Source organism: Sinohyriopsis cumingii, chromosome 15 (assembly GCF_028554795.1).
Source record: "Sinohyriopsis cumingii isolate HCF-2022 chromosome 15, ASM2855479v2, whole genome shotgun sequence".
Classification (NCBI taxonomy): domain Eukaryota; kingdom Metazoa; phylum Mollusca; class Bivalvia; order Unionida; family Unionidae; genus Sinohyriopsis; species Sinohyriopsis cumingii.
The window spans coordinates 74712622-74738198 of NC_142975.1; the positions used below are offsets into that span (position 1 = coordinate 74712622).

General features: G+C 37.7%; 1 long non-coding RNA gene across 1 annotated transcript; it reads left to right on the plus strand.

Moving 5' to 3' along the window:
• Nucleotides 1-2909: 2909 nt before the first annotated feature.
• LOC149782084 (uncharacterized) lies at nucleotides 2910-25329 on the plus strand. The gene is made up of 5 exons (XR_016414554.1): nucleotides 2910-3816; nucleotides 4326-4447; nucleotides 15170-15284; nucleotides 24660-24766; nucleotides 25219-25329. It is a non-coding gene; the product is annotated as an uncharacterized LOC149782084 (long non-coding RNA).
• Nucleotides 25330-25577: the final 248 nt, after the last annotated feature.

Genomic DNA, 25577 nt, shown 5'->3' on the forward strand with positions numbered 1-25577 from the left:
AAAAAGAAGCTGTAGAAAATTATGAACATATTATCAATAAAATAAGAGAAAATGTGAAAATCTGGCCATGGCGCCATTACCTATCATGGAGCGGGCCAAAGTGGCCAAGACTTATTTATACTCAAATATTAACTACATAATTAAATCCATAGATATGGATAATACAATTTTAAACAAAACAGACAACGAAATAATAGATTATATATGGAATCATAAAATGCATCATGTAAAAAAAGAGACATTATATAGGGCCAAAAGTAGAGGGGGCTTGGGGTTGCCGAGCCCTCTACTACTATAATTAACTAACATAATCAATAGATTAAAAAAAAAATGCACTCAGACCCGGCTACAGCGTGAGAAGCACCGTACATCTACTGGTTCGGCTTCACCTTGAGAAACCGACCAGAGATATACAAAAATAACAAATTAATATAAAAAAATCGAAGTGCCACGCAAACATATGAGAACTAATTTTAAAATATAGAGACAAAACAGATTTATGCAAAATTTAATAAGTAAAAGTCACGCTTGGATTAGGGAGGAGGTAACCAAAAATATAAAATGTAGAGTAGAGCAGGACAACTGAGGGGGTAAATTGGACAAAAAATTGGAAAAATTGGGGAAAATAAGATCTGTCAAAACACAAAGTATAATTTTTAAATACCTGCACAACACCTGGCTAACAGGCGAAGAAACAATCAAACATCGTATGCTGAGGATAATGCCGAAATGCCCTTTATGTAAAACAGCGAACTTCACCAAACTACATACGATTGTCCAATGTGATAAATCTAAACATAATAGGATAAAGTTAATAATGAAAATTTGCAAAAAATATAAGTATAACAAAAATAACATTTTATTCATAGATTTAGACTACGAAAACAAAATCGTTCTAAAATGTATAGACTATATAGTAACTACGATGATATCCTGTGGACAGGTGATAAAGATTTTTAAATAAGATACGTGGTAAAAATAAGAATATTAACCACAACAAGAACTCAGTACGTCTTACGACGAATAGATACTTACCGTCAGGTTGATATAACGCAATTGATGTTGGAATTGGGGGAGAGAGGGGGAGGGAGGAATAGGTATTACAGACCGAAGGGTCGCGTAGCGCAATTGCGAGCTGATGCCATACCCATACCCCCTCCTCGCACCCCACAACAGCCATATTTCAAAGAAAATTTCAAATTCTATTTCAAATATTTCAAAGAAACCCATATAACTTTTTTTTTTAAAAGAGAAAAGGGAAGAAAGGAAGAAAGAAAAAAATAAAAGAATTTTGTAATTTAATTTTTTTTCTTCTTTCTCTGAAAGAAAATTCTAAAGACATATATAGGAAGGGATACAGGGAAAATATAAGGGGGAAGTAAATGGCGATGACATCATGGGGCTAAGTCACAGGGCTCAGTGAAGTGCATAGGCCCATCATGAGTCTTTGAAAACACCCAATGTAGAACATAAACAGACAAAATAAAGACACAAATACATACTGTATAACACTTAGTTTAAAACCCTACTAACTTCTCCCGCACTGCATGGTTGACCACTATAGAATAATGTGGTCTCATAAATACGTTTGGATCTTTCAATAAAGCATAATCAGATAAACTAAATAAAGGAGGCCTAACGCGACCCAGGAAAAACACATAGAGAATAAAGAAGCGTGAACCTTGGATCGAGCGTAACCTACCTATCAACATCTTTAAAGACTATTATGAGGAACGACACATATTATCACTCGAATAATAAAATAGGAAATTATTTTTTTTAAACAAAGTCTAAATAGTACACCATTCCATCGTCAAAATTAGAAAACCATAAAACAAATTAAAAGATACAATATAACATCATAAAGGAAGAAATACAACTGGGAAAGATATTTGATCTATACTTGCTGTCTCAAACATAAAGAAAATATAGCATACACACAATATAACACCATTACATATAGCAAACACTGAGACCTAGGCGACATATAGCAAAGGTTACAAAACATTTCAAGGGAATGAACTTCGAGCAAGGTGAGGGAAACCAGACTCGGACGAACAACCCTTTAGATAACACTATGGAAACATAAATACCCCATCAAAAATTCTAAAAACTAAATTTTTTATATAAAATTTTGTTTTAATAAAACGTAGAACACATCTGAGGGGGAAATACACAAATATAAAATACTTTTTATTTTTTTTGGGAAATGGGGGCATCTGTCCGTTGCCCCCCCCCCACTCCCAAAAAAGTGTGTGTGTGTGTGTGTGTGTGTGTGTGTGTGTGTGTTATTATACCCATTACATTACTTGCAAAATATATATGGTGCTGACATTTTCGGCAAGAGGGAGACCTACCGATATTCTGCATATAATTATTTTAATGTTTTTCAGAGCGAGAGTATTGGGGCCTGATCTGTTCAATATATTTCTCAACTGATACAGCAGGTATAATCAGAGGCGTAGCGGGGGTGGGGGGGGGGGAAGGGGAGTACATATGTCCCCGGGCGCCAAGGTACAGGGGCGCCAAAATGAGGCTTACAACGTTACATTATAATAAGTAAACAAGGGTAATATTCAAAAATGTGATTAAACGGGGAGGGGGCTGGGGCGCCAATTTTATAGTTCGTCCCCGGGCGCAAAATATCATAGCTACGCCTCTGGGTATAATAGAGACCCCCCCCCCCCCCCCGAGTTTGCCACAGAGCGCTCGTGTAATATACGGTTTAATACAAAATACATGATTGTGGGCAGGAATATACAAAATTTGGTCGATATACATGATCGTTGGTATCTATTCAAACGAGGGCCATGAAATACATTAGCAAATTCCTACAGTATTTTAAGGCAGGCGATTACGAATTATTTAAACCACGTTTTTCATCTGTCACAGATTTTATAATCATTTTGAAGTGGCTGCTTTATCTCGAGGAAAACGAGCGGTAAGTGTTATACAAAACAAAATCTTAATAGCAATTTGATCACTTTTGCGTCATTTGACAGTAAGAATAGTAATAAATAGAGGATAATTTCTTTTCCTACGTTAGGCCTAATACCTGGTATGTTTTTTAGTGTGGTACACACACAAAAAACAACCCCAAAACAACACTAACAACATTTTAAAAAACCCACAAAAACGAGTGCCGTGCCGAAGCCACGGGCTAAAATGCTTTATTATCATTTTTTTTTATTTATAGCATCAATCACAAATTGAAATATATACAGTATTAGCGTTGGAAAAGAAAGTTTTCTTTTTGTTATATTTTTTTTCTCACCCTAGCGAAACACTTTCTGCAAATGACCTTAATAAAGAAAAATAATAAATTAACCTAAACCACTTTGAATGTCGACCGTATCTTTTATTTACACGGCATCATGCGCGGAAGAAAATACCAACTGAACCGGGATTTCAGACAGCAGATGAATTGAAGTTGATTCATTGAACATCATTAGCAATTGTACAATCAAACAGATGCAACAATGAAAAGTGGAACTATGAAAAATCGAGAATGTTAGATTTGCGAAGGATTTATTCCGAATCATTGTCTGCTAATAGAGAATTCATGTCAGTTGCTGTGTCGGCGATGCCCACACAGCGCGCCGTCCAAATGTGAAGTTGCGTTTTGCTGACAGACATAACACTGTGCCATAATTTATCTGATGGCATGTAAAGAAGCTGCTTAAATTATAGTATTTAAAAGTTTCTTCATTTTGTAAGAGCTCAAGAAATTAATTCTGGTTTGAAAGACAAGATGACGGTAAAACTCAGAAGACGTAGCTGTACAGTACCGTTGGTGTTGGAGACGTCATAATAAAGGTAACTGCGTTAACTTCGCTTTTTGTTTGGTAATTTGTTGGATATTATCTTTTGCTGATCTTCTTTGAGCTTGGAGTAAATTTTACATTCTGAACATTTTTATTTGCACTTATCTGCTTAATATGTATTGATGGGATATCATATAGAATATGAAGTCAGTATAATGGTACTATATTACATATTTGAATGATAAAAGACTGGTAAATGATATAATGATAAACTACAAAATAAATGATTTGCCCAATATCCCAAATATGTTAATTAAAACAAACATTGAATGTAAATTCAGATATAATGAGCAGTTGTAAGAAGTAAGAAATAACATTTTATCCATTGAACCTGTTATGTGTTATCATCATCAGTTTTAAAATAAACACATGGAGACAAGTTTGCTTAAATTCTAAAATTAACACACACACACACACACACACACACACATATGGTATTTTAATCTAATACAGAAATGGTGACATTGATATATGCAGACCAATAGTTTTTTTCTTCTACAGATATAAATTAAAAAGCCTAATTCTGAGAGTTTCACCTACAACATTCATGATGGGAAAGGGCCACTAATTAAGAGCTGACATATGTGGAAGAAAAATACCATCCATGTTGAAAAGGGCTAGAGGTAATGTGAGAAAACATAATTTATCAATCTTATTTAACATTGTTGTTGATATTTTATCTCAACTGGTCAAAAGGCTAAGTGGGTTTATGTAATGGTCCAGAGTGTGTTATTTATTTCACATCCCCTTCTGTCTTTCAACAGTAAGAAATTAGCTACTTTGGAGTCCATAGTTCTGATCAATTTGTTTATATAAAACTTGGTTTTGGGCTTAAATCAACATCTTGGATAAATCTAATAATGAGCAAAATCCAAGTATATACATGTGATCATGTATAAGATTAGTTGAGTTTTTTAACCAGCCTAAAAGCCATACTTCCACAATATAGGCTAAAATCATTAAGTTGTCCTTGAAGTTTGATGAGTGTTAACCATTAATAATAATAAGGTGATCTTTCATCTGAGTATGTTACCACCGCATGCAATATTTATACATGTAGTGCAGTTTTTACTAAACGTAGAATACATGCTTATATAAATGATATCTAGATTGAAGAAGTGAAGATGCATACAAATACATGAGGTTATAACCACTACTGCTGATTCAAGTTTGATCATGCTTGGCCATTGGGCTTATAGAGTCAAGTTTCACAATGATGCTTATTATGAGTGTGATAAAGGTATGGTAGTGAAGTGACCTTGCATCTGATTGGCAGAGTTTCTTATGATTTGCACAACAGTGTTTATGATCCAATTTAGATCTGACTTGTTTAATTATTTGCTTGTATGTCTGAGGCTATAAGCAAAATCTATGCATATAATGTGGTGGTTCTACATCTCACTAGCCATTCTTTCTACTGCTCTTAAAACTATTTCTCATTAATTTCATCAGACTTGGTGAATAGATTTATCTCATCAAGATATAGCAAAAGAGCAATTTTGTAAAAAAAATATTCATTCATATTAAACTCAAATTCTGCATCTGATTGGTTGACCTTGCAAATACTATAAGGGCTCTATTTCTGACAAAAAGATTATTTTGATCTAATGTAGCAGAAATGCTTATATGATCAAAACATTGAACATATTTGATGACAAATAAGAAATAGTTTTTCATGCAAATTTGATAAACATTGATAAATCGGTTCATATCATTAAAAGCTTGGAAGAGTTTGATTACATGTGAGACCATCACATATTAATCATTCTTTATTTAGAGAATTATTTTTGTCAGGATTTAGTAAAATATGTAAAATCAATATGGACTGGTTTTGTTATGTACAGCAACACTAGTTGTTTACTGAGTACTGAGGGAATTGGAGTAAGGCAAGGGTACATTGCAGTAGGTAACCTGGTTGACTTGATAACAGGATTTTAACACAAACATTTTTATCAGGAGTCTAGCATACTAACCATTGATTCACTGCAGATCCTGCCCCCATTAGTTACCTTTTAATACATAAAGCATTTGGGTTTTTTATGTCACAAATCCCATAGGGATTAAAATTAACATCATAGGTCTCACTGGATAGTTTCGTATTTTGACATCCCTCTAATTTTTAAGGTAGAAGGCATGAACCTAATTATCACAAGCCTAGCATTTATAAATTTACACATAAGCTAAATCTATAATGTGGTTCAGATTTACTTTGAGTTAGGCATGGAAATAGGTTGGCTTGTTGGTGACTGCCTGTCACAGTTAGATGAGCATTGGAGATCATATGCGTAACTTAGTCTGCAAATGAGCTGCCGACTTTTATTTGTGTCTGCTACAGAGGTAAATATAAAAAAATCTTGATGGTAGAGGGGTGATGAAAAGTATGCTAATTTGTTATAGTACTAGTGAACTTTATTCATGCATAAGGCACATACTGATTCTTTTAGTTGCCTTGTCACAGAAAAATATTGAAAATAGCTATTTCTAGTAAAAAATGAATGTAAAATGTACCTGCATCCTTTGACCCTACCAGAACCAAACTAAAAGCTCAAATTTGTGCAGCTGCTTTTGCTCATCACAAACATAATTGGGAGTATAACTGCTAACCCTACCCTCTAGCACACATTTCATTCATTCATTGGATTAAAGTCACGTGCACCTTTCGGTATGTGCGACTGTTTAGTTTGTACACGTTTGTGTACTTTTTGAATTTAGCGATTAACTTATACAATGCCCCCAAGCAAGCAAGCCGAAGCCCAGGTGCCCCAAAAGGTCCCGCCCAGGCTCTCATCGCTGCAACCTTCTCCATCGTTGTACTCCGTTGGTGGTCTGTTTCTGCATCCTGCATCTCCTTCCTCTCTCATTTCAGGCAGTAACCGAAGCACACCAGCAGCAGTATTATGAAATTTTCGTTGCAATCAATGCCCAGTTCCCTATATTTATTGGGCTATTCCTGTACTATCTTGCCAAACATGTGATTGTCACATACGCTTCAGATATTCCTGAGTTGTGAATTTTCCTATCTTTTGTAAGGTCTATTAAATTTTGTGTACTTTGCGTACTTGAATTTTCCGAAAATTTTTTCACATCTAGTAGGCTTTTAGTAGCCCTTTATTTTGTTTTGGAGATCTCAGTTTGGTTAAGTATTTCGTACGTGTGGCTTTAAACCAATCAGCGTGTTTCAGGGCCAGTAAGTTGTTGGTCAAAAGAGGGCTTTCGTGGGTCAGAATGAAACCCTATGTGGTAAAATTTGTTTGTAAAAAAGAAAAAAAAAAAGAAAAGAAAAGAAAAAAAAGGTGGGTAGGGAGTGTGTATGCTATATTTGTGTGATGGCTATAGACATTTTTGTTCGTTTTTCTGCTTTTCCCACATATCCCGACAACACACATTCACGCTCACTTTCTCATTCACACTTATAAGTAGATGTGGGGGGGGGGTGGCCTTATTTCTTTTGTTTGATTTCGGGAAGGCAATTCTTTTCATACTGGGGGGTGGGGGTGGTTTGATTATTTGAGGCATACTCTTTTCATTGTTTCTGCCTTCATTCCCCAAGGTCTGCAAGTGTCCTGTTCTTTCTTCTTTTACTGCCTTAGGACGTTTAACTTCATCCTGTGCCTTTTCCTGCTCTTCTTTATTTCAGCTCTTTCTGCCTTATCCCGTGTCCGTTTCTATTTTGGTCTTCTCGTCCTTTTGATACTGCCATGTTCGCCGTGAGATGTTTTCTTCGAGGGAGGTGGTTTGATTGCCTTTGTTTCCCTTCGCTTTGACCACTTGGCTATTTACCTGTTATTTTTGTTTAGCTTAGCTATTTGTGATTTATTTTAATGTATATTTTTTTTATTTTTATTTTTTTATATTTTTTTTATTTTTTTTTGATCCTACGGGACCTAGCATGCCGTTATAATTCCGAAACAGTGATTTTGTAATATTTTGTCCTTATCTGGTTTTTATTGTTCGGGTTATGATCGGCTGTGCCAGTCTGTGAACCCACGATACCGAGCCGGCCGTCACAATTCCCAAACAGTGATTTGTAATATTTTGACTGGTCTTTGATTTACTTTTTAATATTTTTTTTTTGTTTTTTGTTTTTTGTTTTTTTTTTTTCCTTTTTTTCTTTTTTTTTTTTTTTTTTTTGAACCTACGGGGCCTAGCATGCCATTATAATTCCAAAACAGTGATTTTGTAATATTCGTCCTTATCTGGTTTTTATTGTTCGGGTTATGAGCGGCGGTGTCAGTCTGTGAACCCACTAGCCCGAGCCGGCCGTCACAATTCCCAAACAGTGATTTGTAATATTTTGATTGGTTTTTTTCTTTTTTGGTTCGATCTTTTAGGTTTATTGGTTTTAATTTCTTTACATGGTCTCTCTTTATACCCAACCCTTCATTCGGTTTAGATTTGTCCCCTTTTGCCTATTTTGTTAATGAATGTCATGATGTTATTATAGGTCATTCCTATGTTATTGTTTTTTGCCACAAGTAACTCCGGGTATGTCCACCGTTCTCCTATTTGTTCCTGTTGAGATTTTAGTTCGGCCCTTTCCTGGTTGTATTTGGGGCATATATTTATTAAGTGTGCGATTGTTTCTGGAGTTGGGCAGTAGGGGCAGTTTTCGGTTGGTCCCCTTTTTATGTGTTTCCCTGCGCATCCTGCCAATAGTGTTTTACCTGTTCTTATTCTATTTATTATTGTTATATCGTATGGATTTTTGAAGGTCGGACTTTCGACTTTTCTACTTACTTTTTTCATCATCGTGTGTATTAGACTGTTTGCATCCGATTTTTCCCATAGCTCTTACCACATGTCATTGATCTTGTCCCATGTTATTGATTTCAGTGACGCTGTATGCTATATTTTGGGCTTTTGGTTCGTTTGTGGCGTTTTTTGCTTCTGCATCTGCTTTGTCATTGCCTGGGATTATGGATGTGAGAGGGTATCCATACGAATTCAACGTGTTTGTTGTTTTTTTCAATCTCTTTAAGTAGCGATCTTGCATGATTAATCATATTAGGTCTGCTCTTGGATTGGTCTGTTGCTAACGATTGTAGTACACTGTAAGAGTCGCTTAGAATGACTGCCTTAGTTGTGGGGTATGTTTTGACGTATGTTAATGCCATTAGTATTGCCATGAATTCTACCGTGTATATAGCGCATTGGTCTGGGAGTCTTTTTCCAACGGCGACATCTAATTTTGGGATCACTATCCCTGCTGCAGTTTTATTTGGATTTTTGGTTTTTGATCCATCTGCGAAGATTTGCGTGTATGTCTCGTATTTGTTGTCAATGTACGTTAGTATTGATGCTCTTAGTCCTATCGGGTCATTTTGTTTTTGTCCTAGTTTACGTAAGCTAAGATCTATTTGTGGTGTGGGACAGGTCCACGGGGGGTCTGGGTAGTACCTTATTTTTTCTGGGTTGATATTTGCGATTTGAAATTTCCTTTTTAATTCTATAATTATTTTCCCACTAGGTATTTTTTTATTTTTTCCTTTTGTATCGAATGGTTTGTCGCATGCTAAGAGGGCTTGTAGCGTGAGGTGGTTGGGTTGGTGTATTGATATTCGAGTCGAGTATCGCAGCATCAATTCCTTCCGCCTTAGGTCTAGCGGGGGTTCTCCTACTATTATTAAGATATCTTGTGTGGGGGTACCATTTAGGACGCCGGTGCATACCCTTAGCGCTTTTGATTGGACTGTGTCTAGTTTCTTTAGTAACGTGGCGTTCGCCGCTCCATATACCTGGCAACCGTAGTCCAATTTTGCTCTTACAAGTGCTCTATATAGGGTAACCAGTGTTTTTTGATCAACCCCCCAATTCACCCCTCTGAGGTTTCTGTGGAGGTTGATGTCTCGTTTGCACTTCGAGTTCTTGGATATGAGCTGCCCACGTGAGTTCGTGGTCGAATACCATACCTAGGAGTGTCGCTTGTTTTTCGAATTTGATGGGTACCCCCTTTAGGGTTAAGTTTGGAGTGGGTGGGGGGTGGCCACCTCCCGGATTGAAAACTATGCCTACTGTTTTTAGAGGTGACAATTTAAATCCCCATTTATCTGTCCAATTTCCTATATCGTTTAGTCCTTTTTGTAAGTGCTTGGTCGTTTCTCTGCTGGCTGGGTTGCCAGTTTTCCATACGGCGCTGTCATCGGCGAATTGGGATAAGTCAAGGTGGTTGGGTTTTACCGCTGTTTCCAGGTCGTTTATCATTATATTAAATAAAGTTGGGCTGATTACGCTTCATTGTGGCGTGCCATTTTCCAGTTTGTATCGTTCGGAGTAGTCTTGTCCTAGTCTGACTTGTATCTTTCTATCGGTTAGGAAGTTAGCAATAAATTTGTATATATTGCCAGTTATTCCATATGGTTTAAATTTACTTATCAGTCCCTTAGTCCACATTAGATCATATGCTTTTTCCATGTCTAAGAAGATGGCTGTAACATATCTGGATTTTTAAAATTTTTCTCTAGATGCTAATTTGACAGCGGTTTCTAGTCTCATGAGTTGGTCTATTGTGCTTCGGTAGTTGCGAAACCCGCTCTGTGTATTAGCTAGTAGTCCTTTGCTTTCTAAATGGTATTTCAGCCTGTTGTTTACCATAGTTTCCATTATTTTACATATATTGTCTGTTAGTGATATGGGCCTGTATGATTTTATATCGCTTGAGGGTTTTCCAGGCTTAAGAATCGGGACCACTACTGCCTTTTTCCATCTTATAGGTATGGTACCGGTTTCCCATATTTTATTAATGAGGTTAAGTGCAATTGTGACAAGTTTTTTGGGTAGGTTCTTGTACATTTCATACCCCAAAGTATCCTCCCCGGGGGATGTGGTCTTTTTGCCGGCGAGGGCCTTTCTCCATTCAGCTTCTGTAAACGGAAGGTTTAGTGGGCCGTCATTATTTCCTGCTTCCTTTATGTTGTCAGAGTTGCTTTCCTCAAATTGCCTTTTATGATTTTTAAACTTATCCTCTAAGTTGGTATTGCTACACATGTTGGCGAAATAGTTTGCGAATAATTCTGCCTTATGTTTGTTGTTTTGTCCAGGTATGTTGGGGGTTATTGATTTAGTTTTGCCTCTCATTTTTTTAATTCTTTGCCACACCTCCTTCGATTTTGTGTTAATATCTAGTTTTGAGCAGAATTCTCTCCATGAGTTTTGTTTAGCTATCATAATAGTTTGTTTGGCAGTTTTTTCCTTTTCCTTGTAGTAGTTAAAGTCCCTATTATTTTTAGTTCTTTTGAATTTGTTTAGAGCTCTTTTTTTCTCTTTAATTGCTATTTTACATTCATTATTCCACCAGGGCACCGTGGGTTTGGGTGCTACTCCTTTAGTTTTAGGAATTGTTTCTTGGGCCATTGTGTTAATGGTTTCTATTAATTTGTCATTAAAGGTGTCAATGTCCCGGTGATATATGGTTTCTGGGTTGATTGAGTCACCTATCTGTTTGAACCTAATCCAGTTGGCCTGTTCGTATTTCCATCTTGGTGTGAAGGACGCTTTATTTTGAGGTATTCTAATTTGTATTTCTATATTTATAAGGTAATGGTCACTTCCCATAGGGTCGCTTTCATCAACTTGCCAATCAGAAATGCCTGTTAATCTTGGTGTGCATAGAGATAGGTCTATTGCTGATGTGTGGCCTGTTCTGTCATCTATCCGGGTGTGCATTCCGTTGTTTAGAAAAACTAAGTTGCATTTTTGTGCCCATTTTTCTACAATTTTTCCTTTAATGTCCGTCTTTTGACTCCCCCATAGTTCATTGTGCGCATTGAAGTCCCCGCATATTACCACCCATTCTCCACAGTCTTTAATCATTTTGATTGTTTCGTCTGCACTTAAATTGCGCTGCTCATTTGTTTCATGGAGGTTAACGATTAGTACCTGCTTAGTTTGAGCGGTTATTTTGACTATCTGTATTTCGAAGTCATTGGGCGGTCTACTATCTGTTAATTTATGCATTTCTGATGTAATTCCATCTCTAACAAAGGTTGCTAACCCCCCTCCTCTTGCTGTGGGGGATCGATGCTTTAGGTATTTGGTGTTGTAGCCTATGATGTTTGGGATACGTGAGGTATCATTTAGGTGGGTTTCCTGTATGCATATAACATCTGGTTTTCTTTCCTGTTCAAGTATTTTGTTATTTAGTTGGTCAGCGTGGGCCCTAAGGCCGCGTGCATTCCATTGCCATATTTTGATTTCTGCTCTGGAATCCATCTCTAGTGCAAAAAGTCTTAATAGTTTGTTTAATTTACTGTTGTTTTCGTTTTATGCGTGTTTCCTACCAGTGAGGGTGCTACCTATTTATTTTGTTTTTGGTATCCTGATTTTTGTTTTGGCCTGCTTATAGTTTACCCCATGGGAGATCATATATTCGACTATTAGGGCTTCTCTAAGAGCCCTGGGGCATTCTGCGTGGTTTGGTTTGTGGTTACCACTACAGTTAGCGCAGTGCTGATTGGTGGCGCTACATGTTTTCCGGTCTGGGTGGTGAAGACCACATTGATTGCACCGGAATAGGTTTCCGCAACTCTTAGAGTAATGCCCCCAATTTTTGCAGTTGCCACAGAACCGTGGTTTGTTTTTGAAAGCAAAAATTTTTTTAGCCTCGAGTTTTTCGGCTATTTTGATAGTTTCTGGGGTGGCGCCCTTAAAAAAGAGTACCACTGCAGTGCTATCCTTTCCCCTTCTTGTTTTTAGGCGGATTGCTTTCTCTACTTCCTGTCCTTTACTCCTTATGTAGTCTACTATTTCATTGGTTTTATTTTGAGTTGATACGTATATGACTCCTTTGTTGTGTGTTTTTGGGGGGTTTGGGTCTATGTGTTGTTTTGTTCTGTTGTGTCTAGTGACCTGAACATTTATTTGGTCTATTCTTTCAATTTCCATATATTTGGCAATCTGTTGTTCAGTGGTGCATTTGATTATCAGCAAGTCGTCTCTAGTGCTTTTAAGCGTGAATTCTCCTTGGTGATGTTTGTTCAATTGCCATGCTATGGTTTTAAAGGCTAACTTCGTTATTTTGGAATTTACTCCCTTGACGAAGAGAGTCAGTTCAGCGGGGTGTTTCTTGTTTTGGATATTTTGCAGACTGGTCTTTTTTCCCCTGGTGTTTGTCTCTTTAGCTGACTTTGTTTCGTTGTCCATAACCGGCTTGCTGGGTCTTGTATTCTGACAGTTAGTGTGTTCCTTATTCTTTCTAACTGGTATTTGGGATTTGGTTTTCCTATTATTCTTACCTTTTGTTGAGTCGTGTGTGACTGCTTTATTTGTGGTAGGGTGAGGGCGTTCTGTTTCATCTAGTAGGTTCTCAGTTTGAGTCCCCTGGCTGCTAGTGTTTTTAACCAGCGTGGTCTGGGTTGTTTTTGTGCTTGTTGAGTATTGTTCCTCAGTTTGGGTACTCATGTCGGATGTAGTTTTGCGGTTACTCGGTAGATTGTCCACATTCTCGTTTACGCTTGGTGACAGGTAGAGTCTACTCATCGAGTCAGTTGGGGTCGAGTTGAAAATTGGCGTTAAGAACTGTATCTGTCGTTTTTCTCTTAGGGGGGATGAGACTGCTTCGGAGTAAGTTTGCCTTAGTTTATCTGCCTTTAGGTTGACCAGGCAGCTGAGATAACTATTTGATGATGTGACATTAATTTTGTTGTTATCCATCTTGAGTTTCTTTATTTGATGTAAGGTATATATGACGGGATATTTCTTTAGTTTTAATCCTGGGTTTGTTTTGATTTCTTGCAATTTATTTGAGTTTAATTCTAGCTTAAAGCTATCTGTCTTAACTATACTTTATTCTACTTAGTACTATGAAAAAGCAACAGCTGTAAGGGGATATGCAAATAGCTTTTATTCTGATTTGTGTAATTAATTATTATATTACTATTATCCAATTTAAACTTATTGAAAATTATTTTCTAGCCAAATGGTCAAAGTAAAAGGTTTTACTTACCCCGATCCAATTTTCTTTTTAAGATCTTTAGAGTTTTTAAATACAGCCTTCTAATTATACAAGTTTCATTACATTGGTCAATAATTAGTCACATGTGATGACACTTGTAACTAATCAAACCACAGCAACTGAGAGCAGACTAAGCACTGATATTTATATGGTACAGTGGCAATATACAGTCTGTCTGCCGCAACACATGAAACAAACTGGACAAATCTGAAAGCCTTGAATTTGACTTTATTTATCTGTATGGTAGAACAGAACCTGAGTTGAAAAGCTTTTAAAGAAAGACCTTGATATCAAACCTAATAATAACTGCAGGAGTTATATTATGGATAATTAACCATTCTCTCAGTTTCAAACTGGGCATTCCATCCCATGGGGTTCTAAATGTAAACCAAGTGTAACTGATATCCTAATGAACTGTAAAGACCATAGCAGCACAACAGCAGGGGACCAGGTATGTCCAGATCCAGAAATCACAGACCAGTTTCAAACTGATGATGAACCACATAAAAATTACACATCTGCTAGAACTTATGTTATGAAGATAACTTAAATTGCATTATTATTAATCCTCCTCCTCACATTCATCATAATTGAGATGCATCATATATGTTTTATTGTAAAATAGTTTATGCAACATAATTCAGTGAAGACCTTTGCTGCCAATTTACCAGTGAACCATTTGTTTCAATGAACATATTTTATGTTGTAACAAGGAGCATCATTTAAACATTATGATACACTTATCATACCTGTATATGAAATCTTAATACTAACACTTATACTTGCAATACTACTACTAATAAAAACACCTGCATTGATAATTTGATTATGTTCAATTGGACTTGTATCTAAATGATCACCAGCTGTATGAAAAGACATATTTTAATATATAGATATTGGATGGAATACTAGTTACCACAATTGAATAGTCATATGATAAATGATATATTATTTTAAACAATTTATATTTGCAGTGAAACATACTTTTACATTATTTTCACTTAAATTTCATTTATAGAGCAGTATACTCTGCATTCATTAAATTACTGAAATGGTTATAATACAACAACAAATACTGCAACTTCCAGAATCACAAAAATCAAAAGATATAAACAAAAACTTCCCTACATGTATCAACAGTTGTCACTTAATAGACAGAACTCTGAAGATTTAGAATAGGATGTTAACAAATTAGGTATTCAAGTTAAAAAGAAAAAAATACCAAGTAAGCTTACTACCAAAAAATCAAACAATAACAGTGAATTTTAGTACATTCCCAGGAAACAGAATATATGATTTTTCTTAACTTGATCTGATACATCTTAAATCTATAGAAAATGATTCATATTGTATGACTAAAATATTATGTAAACAAAAATTCCATCACTTTTTTCAGATGCAACATGCATACCCCAACCCATCCTTCTTGATCATAAAGTATACCAGCATTCCACTATAAGATGGGGAGCTGTAGTGGCTCAGTGGTTAGCTTTCTGGACCTGTGAAATAAGGTAGGTTCAAATTCTACCATCAGACCAACCTGGGTTAGCTACCATGGTGTGTCCTTGGGCAAGGCACTATACTTAAAGTGCCTTGGCACTAAATAACTTACTTGTGTTGGTTTACCATAAAAGGCCAAACCAAACACAAAAAAACAACAACTTTAAAATATGAGTTTTGTCAATACTAAGTAATTGAAAATCATACTGAAGAAATGTTTTTGTTAATACAGATTAATGGATCTAAAAAATCTCTTTCTTCTGCAGGAGTTTAAAATGTTAAATTAAAAAGGTCATGGTACACATTGCTTTGTTCGTACACATCAGGCTCCGTAACCCATATCCAACTAAAAATTTTAGTAGAGTCTGAATAAAACATATTTTAATCTGGATGATAATATTCTTTCTCCATTCATATATTACACCACCAAGATTGATCCAAATAAGATTACATTTTACTATAACACTGAGGATGAGTATGCCTCTTAACAACTTACAAATGTGGAGAGAATGGAGTTAAACTGAACTTTGATTTCTTTTCAACCATAGCACAAGATGATCATTTATTATGAAAAAACCTGAATAAAGTTGGAGTTCATAACCATGACAGTCTTGATACAATATAAATTCAATATATTATTGTTGTCTTGAGGTATAGTTCTGTATATTACAATCTCACACAAGATCAGGGTATATTTTAGTACCATACAGTTAATTCGGGATTGTATTAATACCTATTCTGGTGAATGAACATTAAATAAGATTTACTATTTTGGAACCAGTTGCAATAAAGTTTACTAAACAAGAGAAAATATGACTTTACTATAATATCTAAAATGTAAAATCTGCAAACAGAATACTTGCTTGACTTTACACTTCAACTATATCATAATATTTATTTGAAATGAATTTATACAAATGGCATTAAATTTGGTTTCAGGCTGGTAATGACAATGGTAGTAGTGAATAGGGACGGTCTAGGGACTAGGGAACTTCCATGTTAAAAAGGGTATATCCACTCTGGGGACTATGTAATTTAACATGGGAGAAAAAAAAAAATATCCATTCTAGGGACAAGGGGAATTTAACATGGGAGAAAGAAAAAAAACTATTCACTCTAGGGACAAGGGAAATTGAACATGGGGAATAAATCGTGGGACTGTCTTGGGACTAGGGGAAATGGAACAGGGTCGGGACCCTATTTTAATAAGGTCCCGACCTGATGGGTCTATGAAAATGGAACAGGCGAAAATTGAAACAGGGAGGGGTCTCTATTTTTTTATTATTTTTTTAAACAAAAAAATAAAAAAAGGGGTAGGCAATTGAAAGTCAAGATCTTTTCGAGAGATAGGAATGGCCCTGAAAAGGGCCTTTGGTTTTATGTTAATATACCCTTAACATAAAGGGCATCTGTGACATCTTCTTCTTGACCTTAGGCTGTGCCTGACTGCAGGACCATAGATTAAGACTCTTCTGAGGCATCCTTGATGCTCCACATAAGATTCTTCGCATCCACAGGCTGGTGTCTGTCCTGTGGATAACTGTCCAGTTGGATCGGACATACATTGATATGTCCGTCCGGAACATCATCGAAGACACAAGCGTTGAAGATTGTACATCGGTCCACATGTTGGGGTGCTGAGTAACAGGTGAAGGAATGCAGTGAACTGTACTTATTTATAGGGGGAGGAAGGATTGAAACGGATTGAGTTTGTTGACCAATCCAAACACGCGTTACAAAATTCAGTCAGCCCACGTCCAATCCGAAGAGAGCAGTCTGTGACGTCACATAGTCTATATAGATTCGCTAGCGCCTGTGCGTAGTCAATCTAAGCGACAGTTTTTCAACATGACGGAAACTCAGAAAACGATCAGTTTGGGTGCACTGATGGTGGAGACTACCCAAGGGAACCCAGACTTACTTTCAGAAGAGGTGAATTGGGATTTTGTGGATTTTTTTACCTTGCAAGAATTTGTTCCTGAACCTTCGTCACCTTCTCCTTCATTACCGCACATGGAAAATTTTAGACAGAGACAGAAAGAAGAATTGGAGAAATTTATACAACAGCAAAAGGAAGCGGAACAAGCTTTTCTCCTACAGCAACAGCAGCAAGAAGAAGAGGTAAGAAAAAAACAAGAAGAAGAAGACGCAGCAGCAAAGAAACAAGGGTGTCAAAATCAAACGGTCACGGTACTGTTAGACATTTTAGTTAAGAAGTCTGAAACAGATGTATCAGACTTCTTTATTACGGCCGAAGAGAATACGACCTTCCCAAGCTAAACACTCCAACCCTGTGACTACGCCTACTGCACCATCCTTAGTGATTTCAACGAAATCATCATCAACAGTACGCAGTCCAGAAGTAGGCCTTGGCCATGGCAAAGGCTTAAGACAGTTAAAGTTGATTGTTTAAACTCACCCCTTACACCAAAAAAGGCCCTTTTCAGGGCCATCCACGTCTCTCGAAAAGAGATAGGCTTTCAATTGCCAATAACTAAAAAAAAACATTTTACCCAATAGTACCTGTCTGTGTATGAGTGTGCGTGAGTGTAGGTTCTTATTTTAAAATCAAAACCCAAAGACACTTACCTTTTATAATTAATTTATTCTTTTATAAATATTTACAATTCACAATTCACAACAGAGCACTTTAAAAAGTTCATAGACTTATTCTGTCTCATTGTTCACTCTCTATTTTTTTAATTTCTTCACCGTCATAGTCTTTTCCTCCTCTTCCTCCTCACTTTCTTCCCTTCTTTTCTTCTCCTGTTTCTTTTTCTTCACCTGTCTGTTTTCTTCCTCTTCTTCTTCCTCTTCCTCTGAAGAATCCCTCTCTTCTTCTGACTCCTCTTGTTTCTTTTTTGGGCAGTCTGGTGACCAATGTCCTTTTTCTTGACAATAATAACAGGTATCTTGACTTTTGTCTCTTCTAACCCCTTTTTTTTCTTTTTTGACGGTCTGGACACTCTGAAGACCAATGCCCTTTCTTCTGACAGATATAGCAAGTATCTTGACTTTTATCTTGAAAGGAAGGAGAGTAGTCCCTCGGCTGGTCTGAAGAGAATTTTCTAATGACCCCTCGCAAAGCTCTGATGAAACGTTCAATCTTGGTAGTCTCTTCCATTGTTGTGCTCAGTTTGAGAGTGAAATGAATAGTGAAAGGACAAGACACATACCCTTTATATACGCTGGTCTGCTATGACTATAAATTAATCCATGGTGTTTAAACTTTAGTCATTTGACTTTTTGCTATCGAGATGAAATGATCCAATTCATTTGAGAAGAAAGAAGAAGAAAGTAAGAGGCAGAAACGTGATCTATCGCCTCGTACTAGGGCTGAAGTCTTGGCACAAATTCATGCCAGTGATTTTGAAGAGGACATGAGTGAACCAGAATCCAAACCCTCTAAACAAAGTTTACCACCCTTAGTCAACCCTGAAAAGTACTATGACATTCGAGAGACGGAAAAGCGTCCCTCTAGAAAATTTAGAACTACGGCTTACAAATACACAGTGAAGTTTAAAGATTTCAAGTCTGAAGTACTGTTAGAGAAAGCAAAAGGGTTCATCACCGACATGTGGGATTCTTTGCTCACCACACTCAAGCGACAATGTCAACCCAAAGAAGATGATCGCTTGAGACTTTCCATACAACATGACGGCTTGAAATCCCCTGTTTGGATCGAGTTTAGCAGCCCTGCAGAATTGACCACTTCCAAAGTCATGGACAAGATTCAACACGTGCAACAATCTAATGACCAGTTTGACATCACCGATGGAAAAGCCACACTGGACATGACCCACGTCTCTTCTCCTCAAGGGACCGGACAATGCAGAAAGACCTTATTGGTCAACAACCTTCGCATTACCAAAACAAGTCTTGTCCAAATTAACAATTTTCAAGACCACATGTGTTTAGCCCGAGCCATCGTGGTGGGATGAACCTATGCCGACAAGAACGACACGGTAGAATGGAAAAGAGCCTGGGAGAACATTCGAAAATCGAACCGAGCCAAACAACGAAATGAAGCAGAACTTCTGTTACAACAAGCATGCCTGTCCAAAGACACATCCTGTGGCATTCCTGAGATGCAAAAATTGCAAGATGCCCTAGCTCCACGATACACCTTGAAAGTGCACCCTCAAGAAGTGCGCGGGTCTCTGTTGTTTCGAGGGAAAGACTTTAAGGATGGAAAATACATTCACCTCTATCATCACGATGACCATTTCGATACCATTACCACTATCACTGGATTCCTGGGATACAAATATTACTGTGAGAAATGTGACTTATGATGGTTATAATAATCGAGAGCAACACAAACATTGTGGATCGAAATGCTCAGGATGTTTGGCCTCTCAACCCTGTCTGAGCGAAGGGCAAGAACCAGTGCATTGTCCTGCTTGTCTGCGCACATTTGTCAGCCCTGCCTGTTACCAACAACATCTGAAGATGCAAGGTTCACAGAAGAAATGTGCTTGTCAACTCCTGAGATTGTGCCCAATGTGTGGACAAGGTCTATGTATCAACAGTACCAAGGCACACGTATGTTCAGGAAAGAAAAAATGTCACATTTGTCACTGCATTGTGGACTTGGAACACCAATGCTACATACAAAAATACCAATCCCAACCAGAGAAAGAGGATGGTCACAAGAAGAAGAAAGGCAATTTCATCTTTTTCGATTTCGAATGCATGCAAGAGATCAGTATTCACATTCCTAATTTCTGCGTGGCTCATCGAGCGTGCGAGAAGTGATTCAAGAACCTATCTTGAGTTATTGCCCTCACTGCAGTAAGATTCCTGGAGGGCGTGAAAAAATCTTTCAAGGACCGAACACACTAGCCGATTTCACACAATGGGTCTTAGACCCCATCGACAAGACGTGGAGCCAAGAGGACATCGAACATTATTATGGAGATTGTCATTGTCATGCCACGGTGATGGCTCACAATTTCTCCGGATATGATGGACAGTTTCTTTTGAGATGTTATACGGAACGTGGCATCGAGCGTCCTAAAATCACTTTGAACGGAGCCAAAATCATTTTCATGCAAGTGGGACAAGTGCAGTTTAAAGATTCGATGAGCTACTTAGCCATGCCTTTGAGTCGAATGCCTAAAATGTTTGGAATGACAGAAATGGCTAAAGGGTACTTTCCACACTTTTTCAATACAGAAGCCAATCAACACGCCGTTCTACCCCATTTGCCTCAGGCTCACTATTACGACCCTGACAACATGCGTACCGAACGAGAAACTTTCTACGCTTGGTACCAGGCTCATGCCTCCGACCCTTTCGACTTTCAGGAAGAAATGCTAAAGTATCGTCGTTCCGACATGGACATTTTACGGCGATGCTGTGGAAAATTTCGAGAACTGTTCATGGAACACGGAGGGGTTGATCATTTAAAAGAGGCTTGCACCATTGCCAAAGCGTGTTCCTTAGTCTACCGACAACGATTCATGCTTGAAAACACTGTGGCTGTCATCAGTCCTCAAACGACCAACTATGTCAAACGTCAATACTCGGTCAAAGCCCCATGCTGGTTGCATTACTTGTGCGACAAGGAAGACAAATGGATTCAGCATGCCCGCAACGGACAGGGCGAAAGATCATCGGAATGCATTCGGTCAATGGCTGGGACTTAGAAAACCCCAAGATCATGTACGAGTTTAACGGTTGCTTATTTCACAGATGTCCCGTCTGTTACCCTGACCGCGGCACTAAAAATCAGTTCTTACAACGAACCATGGAAGACTTGTACCAGGCCATTTGTCAGCCACGCCTAAAGTTAGAACAGGAAGGATACCAAGTGGTGGAAATGTGGGAACACAAATACAATCACCGTTTGAACACCGATCCCGAGTTTAAACGCCTCATGGAAAGTTACCAGTTCATGGACCCCCTGAACCCAAGTAATAGTTTGTACGGAGGAAGGACCAATGCCACCTGTTTGCTGTACCAAGCTGACGAAGAGAAAGGAGAAGAAATCATATACTTGGACGTGTGTTCACTGTATCCCTACGTGTGCAAATATTGTTGCTTTCCTGCAGGGCACCCACAATTGTTCACCGAACACATCGACCTAAAAAACATTCGACAATATGAAGGCTTGATCAAGTGCAAAGTTTTGCCTCCCACGAACCTATACCATCCCGTCTTACCTCGCCATTGCCAAAGCAAACTTATGTTTCCTTTGTGCCGTACTTGTGCTGAAACGTGCAACCAAGATCAACCTTGTCATCACACCCAGGATGAACGGGCCTTGACGGGGACATGGGTCAGCGTAGAATTGTTCAAAGCTCTGAACATGGGATACCAACTGTTAGAAGTGTACGAAATTTGCCACTTTCCCAAGACACAATAATTCCACAAGGGTGACCCCACGCAGAAAGGCATTTTCGCAGACTACGTGGATGCCTTTTTGAAACTGAGCAAGAAGCCAGTGGCTATCTGTCCTGGTGTCACACTCCCGAAGACCAAAAGACATTCAGAGAGAAATTCTGGGCACAAGAAGGCATTACTTCAGATCACATTGAGAAAAACGAAGGCAGGCGATCGTTTGCCAAAGTGATGTTAAATTGCTTGTGGGGTAAAATGGCACAATGACCGTGTTTACCCAAGACGGAGTATTTGACCGAACCTTCCCGCTACTTTCAGATGATTCACGACAAAGCCAAATTCATGAAACACATGGATGTCGTTCGTGAGGATTTGATCTTGGTGAATTACGAAGAAGATCTGAACTTTGTAGAAGATGACCCCTTTGGAAATGTCATCATTGCAGCTTACATGACAGCTCATGCTCGCTTAAAATTGTACGAAGCTTTAGAACTGTTAGGGGAACGTGTCTTGTACTTTGACATGGACAGTTGCATTTATATCGATCACCCGAGTCAACAGCACCCTGACATCGAAGGAGACCGTTTAGGAGCCTGGACAGACAAGCACCCCGATGACAAGATTCTAAGTTTCGTTAGTGGTGGTCCCAAAAATTACGGCTACGAATACTGGGCCAAACAAGGAGAAGTGCACACGAAGTGTAAAGTGAAAGGACTTACTCTGAATTATCGTACCAGTCGAGTGGTCAACTTTGGCATATTGAAAGAAGCCTTGCAGTCTAGAGATAGTGACCACCTATCAACCCAACAAGATTGTACGTTTACCCACACACCACATCGTCAGTCGACCCTTGGAAAAAGTCTATCAAATCGTGTAGCAGAAGCGAGTGCGGCTTCCCACCCACTTTACTTTGCCGTATGGACATGTCGGTATAAAACATTGGTTGTAAGAGGATAGCCACCCACCAGAAGGATGACTTCGCCGCAGCAAGAATCGAGTGAGAAATCCAGTGAGAACTCCAAGTTCAAACCCTACCATTTTCCAGTCTTCTTACCTGACTATTGTGATTGTGCCCGTCGATTGGACATGTTTCAAAAATGGCCTACGGATAGGGAAGGATTACCTTCTTCGTATGTTTTAGCTAGAACAGGATTTGTCTACTTCGGACCCGAGTCAGGATTGGGATACGAAGTACAGTGTTTCGCTTGCGGACTGAAGTTACGAATGGATCTATGTATCTACAAAGATTCAGCTATTCTGGAACATACTCGATGGTCTCCGCACTGCCCTTACCTTTCAATGGCCTTTCCACCCATTAAACTACGGTACAATTATGACGGTACCTTAGAGACGGTACCTTCCAAAACTAGACGTAAACACATTGCATCCTATTTCATTGTTGTTTCTTTTCCACATAATAGCTTATTTTTTATAAAATGTTAAACTTTACTAATCTTTTTTCAAGATCACTTTAGTTTGCAAAAATACATCTTGTCATTTATTGGCATTCTACATTGAATTTTGTAAACTAGCTATAAACCTGACCTAATTACTCAACTTAACTGCTGACAGAAACAGTCTACAGTAAATGTATTTCATTTCTATAGCTCGATGGATAAACATTACATCTTTTAAAGCTGTGCACAGAATAGGCCGACATATCACGAGTCAGGAAAACATGGGGGTGGTATCCCCTGTGTCCAAAATTAATATCATTTTGAATAGAATATTCTAGTGACAATTGCCTCTTTTCAAATGGTAAGCATTGCTTTTTTTTATTTTCATCAATCTGTCAAATTCGGTATGCATTTTGCTTTAATATTTGAGATGGAAACCTTAGGTGCATAGAAATGTCAGACAGCATTGTACATCATGGATGGTGTCCAACATACTTTTATGATCATAAAACAAAATCCCATTTTTTAGTTATGGCCACTGATTTAAAAAATATTCATCCAAGCTAAATATAATAATAATAATAATGAGGACTTTGTATAGCGCCTAATCTTTAGAAGCTCTAAGCGCTTTGCAACATTAGACAACATAAAAACATACACAATGATATGATTACAAAAACAAACACCATGAAATTAGAAAACATAAAAAACATGCTGAGAATATTTAAGGTAGTTAACATTATTAAGTCATTAAGTTTGTTTTTGTAGTCAGAATAAGTAGTTTTGAGAGCACTCTTGAATGGGATCACTGCGTCTTTGTGTCTAAGTTCAGTGGGCAATTCATTCCATGTTGCTGGGCCCTGGTATGCAAAAGAATGCTGTCCATGTGACTTTGTTTTCATAGTGAGAATAATGAGTATATGATTGTCGGAAGAGGAGTGTAAGTATCTTGCTTGTGTGTACACATAGGTGAGGTCGGATAGGTATGTTGGACTAGAGTCTGTCAGTGAAACGTAGCACAGAGAACTAATGTTGTGTTTGATTCTGGATCGAATGGATAGCCAGTGTTGGGTACAGAGCAGCGGGGAGGTGTGCTCTGATTGTGGTACTCTAAGTATGATCCAAGCAGCTATGTTTTGAACTTTTTGAAGTCTCTGCAGTAGATATTAAGATGAACCAGACAGAATTGAGTTACCATAGTCCAGTCTTGAAAGCAGTAATGAACACACAAGTGTTTTAGTGGCATCAACTGAAAGATATCTGAGAATGGAGCTGATGCGTCTCAGCTCAAGATACGCAGCCTTGCATATGTTCATGACATGTTGGTGCAATGTGAGAGTACTGTCCAGAGTAACACCTAGGTTTTGTACTGATTGTGTGAATTTAATGTTGGTGTTGCTGATATTTATTGTGTGAGGTAAAGGATGTGAATGAGAAAGTCTTTCATAAGTAAGTATGGCTTGATTTAAATTGTGTTTTTCATGTGACTTGTCAGAGATTTTTAAATGAATTGATAAAGTAACTTGAGACACATTTCAAAGTACATGTTTTAAAAATATTCCATTGATTATTGCTGGCATTTAGAAAAATGCAATGCATCCTTTGTTGTGAAACTTATTTTAAAACATTGTATTACTCATGCAGAAGCCTGCTTGAAAACTAATGGCAAAGCAAAGGCAAATGGAATGGAAGAGACCATATCAGAGACCCTCAAATATGCACCCAACCAACGCAGAATGATAAAAAACAAGGTAATCCAAATGACTCTTATTTCATCAATATTGGATTCAGTTTCGTCTTTTAAAGCATAGTATTTGCAAAGCGGATGCATTTCTAAACTGATAACAAAATCAGCTTATCCTATTGCCCAGGACTATCAGAGCTAGAGTCCAGCTAACTACAATATGCATATATCTTGTCTGATCGGACAAGTGCCTCCATTTGGAATTTTTATTCACATGAAATATTTGGATGAAATAAATTCATCTTTGTGCAAATTGATTGCACCATCCACTTGCCAGAAATGACAAGTAAGTGCAAAGTTATCTTGTATCATGGCTTAACGATAGTAAGGGAAGCACAAGTGCAGTGAAGAAAATTTCATACATTTTTATAATGCTGATTAACATGACTTCTGCATATGTAACTAGTGCTGAGATGATATGACTTTATTTAAGCATTACAATTTTGTTTTAATTTGCAGGTGCCTGAGCAGAAGAAGTAATAGATAAACTTTACAGTGGAGTTGGAGACTGATTCTGATTCATAATCTTAATTAAATCTAGAAAATAAACATTAAAGTCATATTAAAATATCTGTTGTATTGTTTCCTTCTTTCATTTTTCTCTTAAAAACAAATGTCTGAACCTTTAGTCTGTAAATTCAGTGGATTCCTTATCAGCCCATCTACTTTTACTTTACACCATGCTACTTTAAAAAAAAAATGAATTATCCCCATTGGGGTAGGTCCCCCCAACCCCCCACCCTACTTTGTCAACTTACCTGCCACATTTAAATCTAATGGAAGGCCCTGCTGTAAAGCCTGTTAGTAAAACTACCCAA